Source organism: Cajanus cajan, chromosome 11 (genome assembly GCF_000230855.2).
Source record: "Cajanus cajan strain Asha chromosome 11, NIPB_CcT2T_4, whole genome shotgun sequence".
In the NCBI taxonomy this organism is placed as follows: Eukaryota; Viridiplantae; Streptophyta; class Magnoliopsida; order Fabales; family Fabaceae; genus Cajanus; species Cajanus cajan.
The window spans coordinates 15,837,824-15,846,499 of NC_138527.1; positions in this window are offsets into that span (position 1 = coordinate 15,837,824).

Consider the following 8,676-nt stretch of genomic DNA (forward strand, 5'->3'; position numbering starts at 1 on the left):
TGCCCATCCACCTAGGGGCAATCTTTCATCCCACAACACCAACAAGAAAAGCCAAAAAGGAAACACAAATTCCAATTGACAACATCTGAACAAAAGACAAAAGCAACCCAAATTAGAGGCATCACGACACACCTCCTGCCCAACATCCTTGGGGCAATATCTACCAAAATCCAAGCAAACCAATGAGGGCACCGACAGTTTCCTCAAAATACAACAAAGGTCTGGAGAGACTGTACTCACATCCCAATCTGGTATACGACAAAGCCGTGAGGGAAAGGTCTAGAGAGACTGTACTCGCATCCTAATCTGGTATACGACAAAGCCGTGAGGGAAAGGTCTGGAGAGACTGTACTCGCATCCCAATCCGGTATACGACAAAGCCGTGAGGGAAAGGTCTGGAGAGACTGTACTCGCATCCCAATCCGGTATACGACAAAGCCGTGAGGGAAAGGTCTGGAGAGACTGTACTCGCATCCCAATCCGGTATATGACAAAGCCGTGAGGGAAAGGTCTGGAGAGACTGTACTCACATCCCAATCCGGTATACGACAAAGCCGTGAGGAAAAGGTCTGGAGAGACTGTACTCGCATCCCAATCCGGTATACGACAAAGCTGTGAGGGAAAGGTCTGGAGAGACTGTACTCACATCCCAATCCGGTATACGACAAAGCCGTGAGGGAAAGGTCTGGAGAGACTGTAGTCATCTCCCAATCCGGTATACGACAAAGCCATGAAGGAAGCTGAGCTACGAAAAGACTCCCTCTTCAACAAGCTATAAATAAAAGAACGCACTATCACAAGAGACACAATGGAGCATCTACTTGAAGATCGAAGATCAGGTGTACAGTTTGTTAGCCTTGTTACCCAATAGAGTATGCAACCAACACTCAACTACTCTAAAGGGCGAGGACACGAGCGAATACACCTATCCAAGAGAAGAAACGTAGAAGCGCCAACACCAAAGAGACGAGGAGGACACCCGGAAGAAATGTCTACGTCTTTACTTGCCTTTGGAAAAGCAACACATAGCTACTCCAAAGGACAAGTAAAGAGGGGCAGCTGTAGACACCCAATTTTGTCCGGGGGGCACACAAACAAAGAAATGGACCTCCATTACGAAGGGAAGGGGCTTCCGAAGTAGGCAAACAACAAGACAAGACATCAGAAGGCCTAAAGGCCAAATAAGGTGGTTTTAGTAGCCTGAAACGGGCCATTCCAAAATCGAAACGGGTCGTTCCAAAACTCAGAACGGGCCGTTCCAAAATCGGAACGGGCCGTTCCAATATAAGAACGGGTCGTTCCAACGTAACTGAAATCAACTAAATATTTTGGGTGGATCGGGCCGTTCCAAACAAGGCAAATCTGGAACGGGCCGTTCTGGAAAAGGAAAATTTGTGTTACTTTCTACTCTGGAATGGGCCGTTCCGTTTTCAGAACGGGCCGTTCCAGGGTACGAAATTTACACATAATAATTGGGCCAGAACGGGCCGTTCCGAAAATGGAACAGGCCATTCTGGCCCACTGCTGATCCCTATAAATTGAAGTCTTGGGCACAGTTCACCTAGGGGGCCAGAGAAATTTCGAATAAGACTCCTTTGAGCACGAAAATTCTCTATCTCTCTCCCTTCTATTATATTTTTTGAGATTTGTGTCGCATCTCTATATTCTCTCTCCCTCCTATTGTATTTCTTGAGATTTGTGAGGCATACTGTAGTGTGAAAGGTCGCCACAAAGCACCTTTTTCATATTTGAAGATTCAATAAAGCTTGTTCAAGAGGTATTTCAGCTAATCTTCTTCTCTTCCTTTTATTTCTTATCTTTATCTTCTTTTTTTGTTATAATAAACATCATAATGTAGATATTTTAGGGTTAATCGCTTAATTAATATTTTAAGCATGATTTATATTTTAAACATGTAAACAAATATTAATAAAGGGGATTCAATATTTAATTTATTAATTTTTATAATGTTAACTTCATCATAGGGTACCAATTGAGGGCGCTGTAGGGGTGCTTAATACCTTCCCTACACGTAATCGATCCCCGAACCCAATTCTGGTTATCAAGGTCATAGTTGGATCTTTAAAAAACCTTTTCTTTTTCCAATGTTTTGAGTAAAATATTGGTGGCGACTCCATGAACCTATTTTCAAAAACCATTAATTAAGGATTAGTCTGGTGTCCGGGCATTCCTTAATTAATGAGACTTTTAAAAGGATGTCTAAACCATACGTCGCGAGATCGGAAATTTTCGGGTTGCGACAGGCACATGTTCAGCCACCAATGGTGCTAAACATGTGACTCAAATGTAACTTAAATGACTTCCAAATTAAACCTAATTTAGTCTAATTTGCCTAATTAAGTAATCCTTGTATAATCCTATTCTAATGACCTAAATACAATGGTCAATCAAATACAATAGAAAGGAAAAATTACAAGAATGAAAATGAGCCCAATATTGGGTACCAAAAGCCCATAGGCCCATGAAGCCCAAAACTAGACCCAACAAGCCTAAAGCCCAAAATGCTACTCTAAGTGGTCCAAAATACAAGACCAAAATATATGGAAACTATACTAATAAAACATAAGAAGAATAGTCATATCAAGATAGGCCCATGAGAAGCTTGACTTGGGCCTTCCAAGCCCATCGGGCCCATTAGACCTTGACTGGCCCAATCCTCCATGTGTAGCCCACTCCTCTTGGATCTTTTAGTATGTCACCTCTTGCATTCCAAAGCATGATTCCATCACCAAGGGCATGCCATGTATTGGTGGACCTCCTTAGAAAAAGAAAGGAGAATAAATCAAGAGCCCGCAGTCCAATATTGGAATGAGCTCCGTAGAGCCTTGAGAAGGAGGCATATTCCTCCATACTATGACTAAGAACTCATGGATAAACTTCAAAGACTAAAATAAGGGTCATCTAGTGTGGAAGAATATAGGAAATCTATGGAGTTGCTAATAATGAGAGCTGGGATTAGGGAGGAAGAGAAGACCAAAATCTCTAGATTTCAAAGTGGTCTTAATCTTGAGATAAGAGACAAAGTTGAGCTTTTGCCTTATAGAGATTTGAATGAACTTGTTCAACTTTGCTCAAGGGTGGATCATCAACTAAAAAGAAAATCTTTTCGAAATGACTCCACTCCCTCTTATTCCAAGAATTTTAAGAAGGAGGGCCACTCTTCCCAACCTTAAGCCAAAAAAGAAAAAGAAAAAGAAATAGAAAAATAAAAATCATCTTTCAAAGCACCTTCCAAAGAGTCTAAGTCAAGTGAAATCAAGTGCTTCAATTGTCTTGGAAGAGGACATATTGCTTCCCAATGTCCTACAAAGAAAACTATGGTTTTAAAAGCCCAATACCACTATAGTAGCCTTATTAAAGCTACTTCATATTCCTCTAGTAGTGAAGATGAATCCATAGATTCCTAGGAAGAAATCCTACCTTGTGAAGGAGACTTATTATTGGTTAGAAGGCTCCTTAGTAATCAATCTAGTGAAATTGACCAATCTCAAAGAGACAACTTGTTTCAAACAAAATGAAAGGATCTAGAAAGCACTTGTTCTCTCATTGTAGATAGTGGGTCTACTTCTAATTGTTGCAGTACTAGATTGGTTGATAAGCTAGCCTTGACTACAAAACCTCATCCTAAACCTTACAAAATGCAATGGATGAATGAGTGTCGCAAGCCAAAAATTTCTGATCTTGCGACCTATGGTTTAGACATCCTTTTAAAAGTCTCATTAATTAAGGAATGCCCGAACACCAGACTAATCCTTAATTAATGGTTTTGAAAATAGGTTAATGGAGTCGTCACCAATATTTTACACAAAACATTGGAAAAAGAAAAGGTTTTTAAAAGTCCAATAATGGCCTTGATAACCAGAATTGGGTTCGGGGGTCGATTACGTATAGGGAAGGTATTAAGCACCCCTACAACGCCCTTAATCGGTACCCTATGATGAAGTTAACGTGATAAGAATTAATAGATTAAATATTGAATCCCCTTTATTAATATTTATTTACATGTTTAAAATTTAAATTATACGACTAACCCTAAAATATCTACAAGATTGCGTTTGTTATAAATAAAAGATAGAGATAAAGATGAGAAATAAAAGATATAGAAGAAGATTGATTGAAATACCTCTTGAACGAGCTTCTATTGAATCTTCAAATATGGAGAAGGTGCTTTTTGACAACCTTTCACACTATAATATGCCTCACAAATCTCAAGAAATATAATAGGAGGGAGAGAAAGAGAAACTTCGAGCTCTAAGGAGTCTTGGACGAAATTTTGTGGCTCTGAGAACTGTGCCCAAGCTGTCTATTTATAGGCATCAAATGGGTTTCCAGAACGGCCCGTTCCAAAACCAAAACGGCCTGTTCTAGATTCGAATGTTGTGTGTTAATTTTGTAACTGGAACGGCCCGTTCTGAAATTGGAACAGCCCGTTCCAGAGATAAGATTAACACATAATTGGCTAAGCTAGAACGGTCGTTCCAAATAAGGAATTTGAGGCCTTTTTAATAACTTGGAATGGCCCGTTCCAGTGTAGACTTTGACCCTTTTTTAGGAGTTTGGAACGACCCATTCCAATTTAGGAATAGCCCATTCCAAACTAGGGTTTTAGGCCTTTTAGGAACTTGGAATGGCCCGTTCCAAATTGGGAACGGCCCGTTCCAGTTTTGCAACAGTCCGTTCCAGGCTTCTAAAACCATCTTGCTTGGGCTTTTAGGCCTCCAGATGTCTTGTCCTATTATTTCCATGCTTCGGGAGCTCCTTTCATTGATAATAGACATCCATTTCATTGCTTGTATGCCCCTGGATGAAATTGGGTGTCTACAACTGCCCCTCTTTACTTGTCCTTTGGAATAGTAATGTGTTTCTTTTCTAAAGGCAAGTAAAGACGTAGACATTTTGTCCAGGTCTTCTCTTTATCTCTTTGGTGCTTCTACGTTGTTTCCCTTGGATAGGTGTATTTGCTCGTATCCTCACCCTTTACAGTAGTTGAGCATTGATTGCGTACTTTATTGTGTAACAAGGTTGACAAATTGTACACCTGATCTTCAGTCTTCGAGTAGAAGCTCCATTATTTCTCTTGTGATAATGTGTCCCTTTACTTGTAGCTTGTTGAAGAGGGAGTATTATTATGCCTGGCCTCTCCAGGCTGCCTGCTGAGTGGTGAGTATTATTATGCATGGCTTCTCTAGGCTTCCTGCTGAATGGTGAGTATTATTATGCCTGGCCTCTCCAGGTTGCCAGCTGAACGGTGAGTATTATTATGCCTGGCATCTCCAAGCTGCCTGCTGAATGATGAGTATTATTATGCCTGGCCTCTCCAGGCTGCCTGCTAAATGGTGAGTATTATTATACCTGGCCTCTCCAGGTTGCCTACTAAATGCTGAGTATTATTATGTCTGGCCTCCCCAGGCGGCCTACTGAATGCTGAGTATTATTATGCCTGGCCTCTCTAGGCTGCCTGCTGAATGGTGAGTATTATTATGCCTGGCCTCTCCAGGCTGCCTGCTAATGCTGATGATGTGATTGCCCCTTTTCTTTGGGAGGATTTCTGATGAAGACAAGGATTGCTGGTACGTGGTGCCCTTGTGATGGTGGGCAAAGGAGTAAATGTTGAGTATTATTATGCTTGGCCTTTCCAGGCTACCTGTTGATGCTGATGATGTGATTTCCCTTTTTCTTTGGGAGGACGTCTGATGAAGACGAGGATTGCTGGTAGGTGGTGCCCTTGTGATGGTGGGCAAAGGAGTAAATGGGTGACAGAGATTCTGGTGCTGCCCTGTCATGTGAGTATTGGGATGCCTCTTCAGGCGCCTTCTTGTGAAGTCCCTTTCGTTCATTGATGACTGATCATTTATGCTCTCCTGATTGATGATTGTTAATGCCCCTAGTTTGGGCTGCTTTTGCCTCTTGTTGGGATGATATCAATCGGAACTTATGTTTCCCTTTTTGGCTTTTCTTGTTGAGATGCAAAAAGATGTTGAATGCTTATTTATGCATGATGGTAGATATTGCATATTTTGAATAATTACCCTTTGATAAAGAAAGCTTTCTAAGTGTGTGAGATGCTTTTTTTTTTTAGATGCATGCGATGCATATTTTAGTTTCCCCCTTTTTTAGATGGTGGCTTTTCTTTTCTCTTTCCCTCGAATGGACTGCTTTGATTGATGTGCAACATTAGTCATATTGGCCGTTTGGCGTATTGAGTCATCTTGGGGCTCCTTTTTTTCTTTTTGTTTAGAAACCCTAATTTTTGCCTAGGATGTATCCTAGCGGGTATTTTTTGCTCTTTTCATTTGCCCTAATTTTTGCCTAGGACGCCCTTTACGAGTTTTCATCCTAGCGGGTCATTTTCATTTTTTGTTTCTCTTTTCTTGTACTTGTTTAAATTTTGACAACCATCAATAATACACGTCATTAAGATTGGACAAGACAGAAAGGAAAGAAAAAGATGATTTAGAATGAATGGTTAATAGAGGTAGGATGATTTAGAATGAATGGGTAGTGGAGGTAGGATGATGAATGGGTAGTTGGGGTAGGTGAGTGTTTAAGTTTTTAAACAAATATTTCCTTGGATAATTATTATAATCATTCTCCTAATTATCTTGAACTAAATATCCAAGTCTCAGGCAGAGTCTTCGTAGAATTTGTCCCCTTGTAAAAGTGTTCAAGACGCCTTTTAGCTTTCAATTATGAGAATCATCACTTGCTATTTTGATGGAGTTATGGTTGAAGCAATGGATGGATTCTTGCTTCTTGTGACCTTCTCCGAAATGAAGACCTTTTCCTTGAGCTTGCTATAGATTAAAGGATGGAAGAAGATGAATGGAATGGTAGGATAATCCCTAAGCTAAGGATGGAAGCATCCAACCAAAAGATCCAAATGAAAGCTCACTTTCAAGCTTAGGAATGGAGGTTTTCCTAAGACTAGGGTTAGTAAGATTTTGGTGACTCTTGGAGAGAATTTGGCTGAAGTAAAAACTCATAAATTCTCATTAATCAAAAGTGTTTATAGAAGTGAAGGATTCAAGCATATAAAGCCACGGATCAAGGAGCCATCACATGTGCACTAAAAGTGGCGCCAATTTTGAATTCAAATTTGAATTTAAATTCAAATTGAACGTCCACTTGTCCTAAGCCATGTGCATCCCTTCCTTCTAGATTATTAATTGAATTTAAAGGTAATTTAGGGTTCATTTGAATGTACACATGTGCAGCCACCTTTGGCACAAAACATGTGACTCAAATGAAACTCTAATTACTCCTAAATGTAATTAACATTCTATGATTCATGCTTTATTACTTAATCCTTCTAAATTCCTATTCTAATGGCCTAAATACAATGGCCAAGCAAATACAATGGAAAGGAAAAATTACAAGAATGAAAATGAGCCCAATATTGGGTACCAAAAGCCCAAAGGCCCATGAAGCCCAAAACTAGTTCCAATAAGCCTATGGCCTAAAATGATATCCTAAATGATCCAAAATACAAGACCCAAAATATAAGAAACCTATACTAACATGATATATACAAGACATAATAAAATAGCTAAAACAAGATATGGCCCATGAGAATCTCAACTTGGGCCTTTCAAGCCCATCGGGCCCATTGGGCCTTGACTAGCCCAAACCTTCCTGTCTAGCCTATTCCTCTTGGCTCTTTCAATGTGTCACCCCTTGCCTTCCTAGGCATGATTCCATCATCCCCTCCCTCTTGAAAAGGATTTGTCCTCAAATCACGAGGATTCATGGAATAAGAATCATCACCTACATGCATACCATACCATGTGTAAGAGGTGAAATATGAAGAAAATGGACTGTGGATCCTAAGAAGAATCCTTCCATCTATCCTAACAAAGAAAACTAAACTTTTGAAATTAAAATCCCTACAAGTGGAAATAGGATCCTCTTCTAAGCATAACCTAGAAGGAAATCCTAAACAATTTTGAAACATATTGTTTGGTAGATAAAAAGATAATGTCTTGTGAAATCCTGAAAACTCATATAAACTATTTTTTTCTTGTAGGGAAGGGTGCAAATTAAGTTCAAATAAAGATGAACTTCCCATAAGATTAAAAGTAGAATATGAAATATGACAAGACATATCTATCAAACAATATATTCCAAAATTTGGGTGCTTTATTAGAACAACTATGGTAGAAGGAGTCTTAAAGAAAGGAAGGCTATCTTCCTTGGGCACCTCCAAGGAAGTAGCACAAGAAGTAGAACTAAGTGTAGTCCACTCCTTCTTCACTACATCTTGAAGTTGAGATTCATTTTTCTTTAAAATATTTTGTTTTAGAATCTCCACTTCATGACTAGTGGTAGCATAAGGGCAAGAGTTAAGGCCTTTATGTATGAAGAGAGTATTTTGAAAATGGTTTTTAGAACAATTCTCTTCACTCACAAGTCCTTTAGAGGAGATATTCTCCTCCTTACTCTTCCCTAAGAGAAATGCCTTTTTTCTTTCTTTTTCTCTTGTTTTTCTCAATTTTTCTTTTGCTAAAAGTTTTTCTTCCTTTTGTTTAAGAATAAGAATTTCTTCCTCTAAAATTGCAAGTTGTGCTTCTCTTTCAAGTTTTTCTTTTTCTTTTTTAACACTTCTTTCTTTGTCCAAGGTGTTATTGGCTTAAGCTCTTGAGTAGATTGCGAAAAATA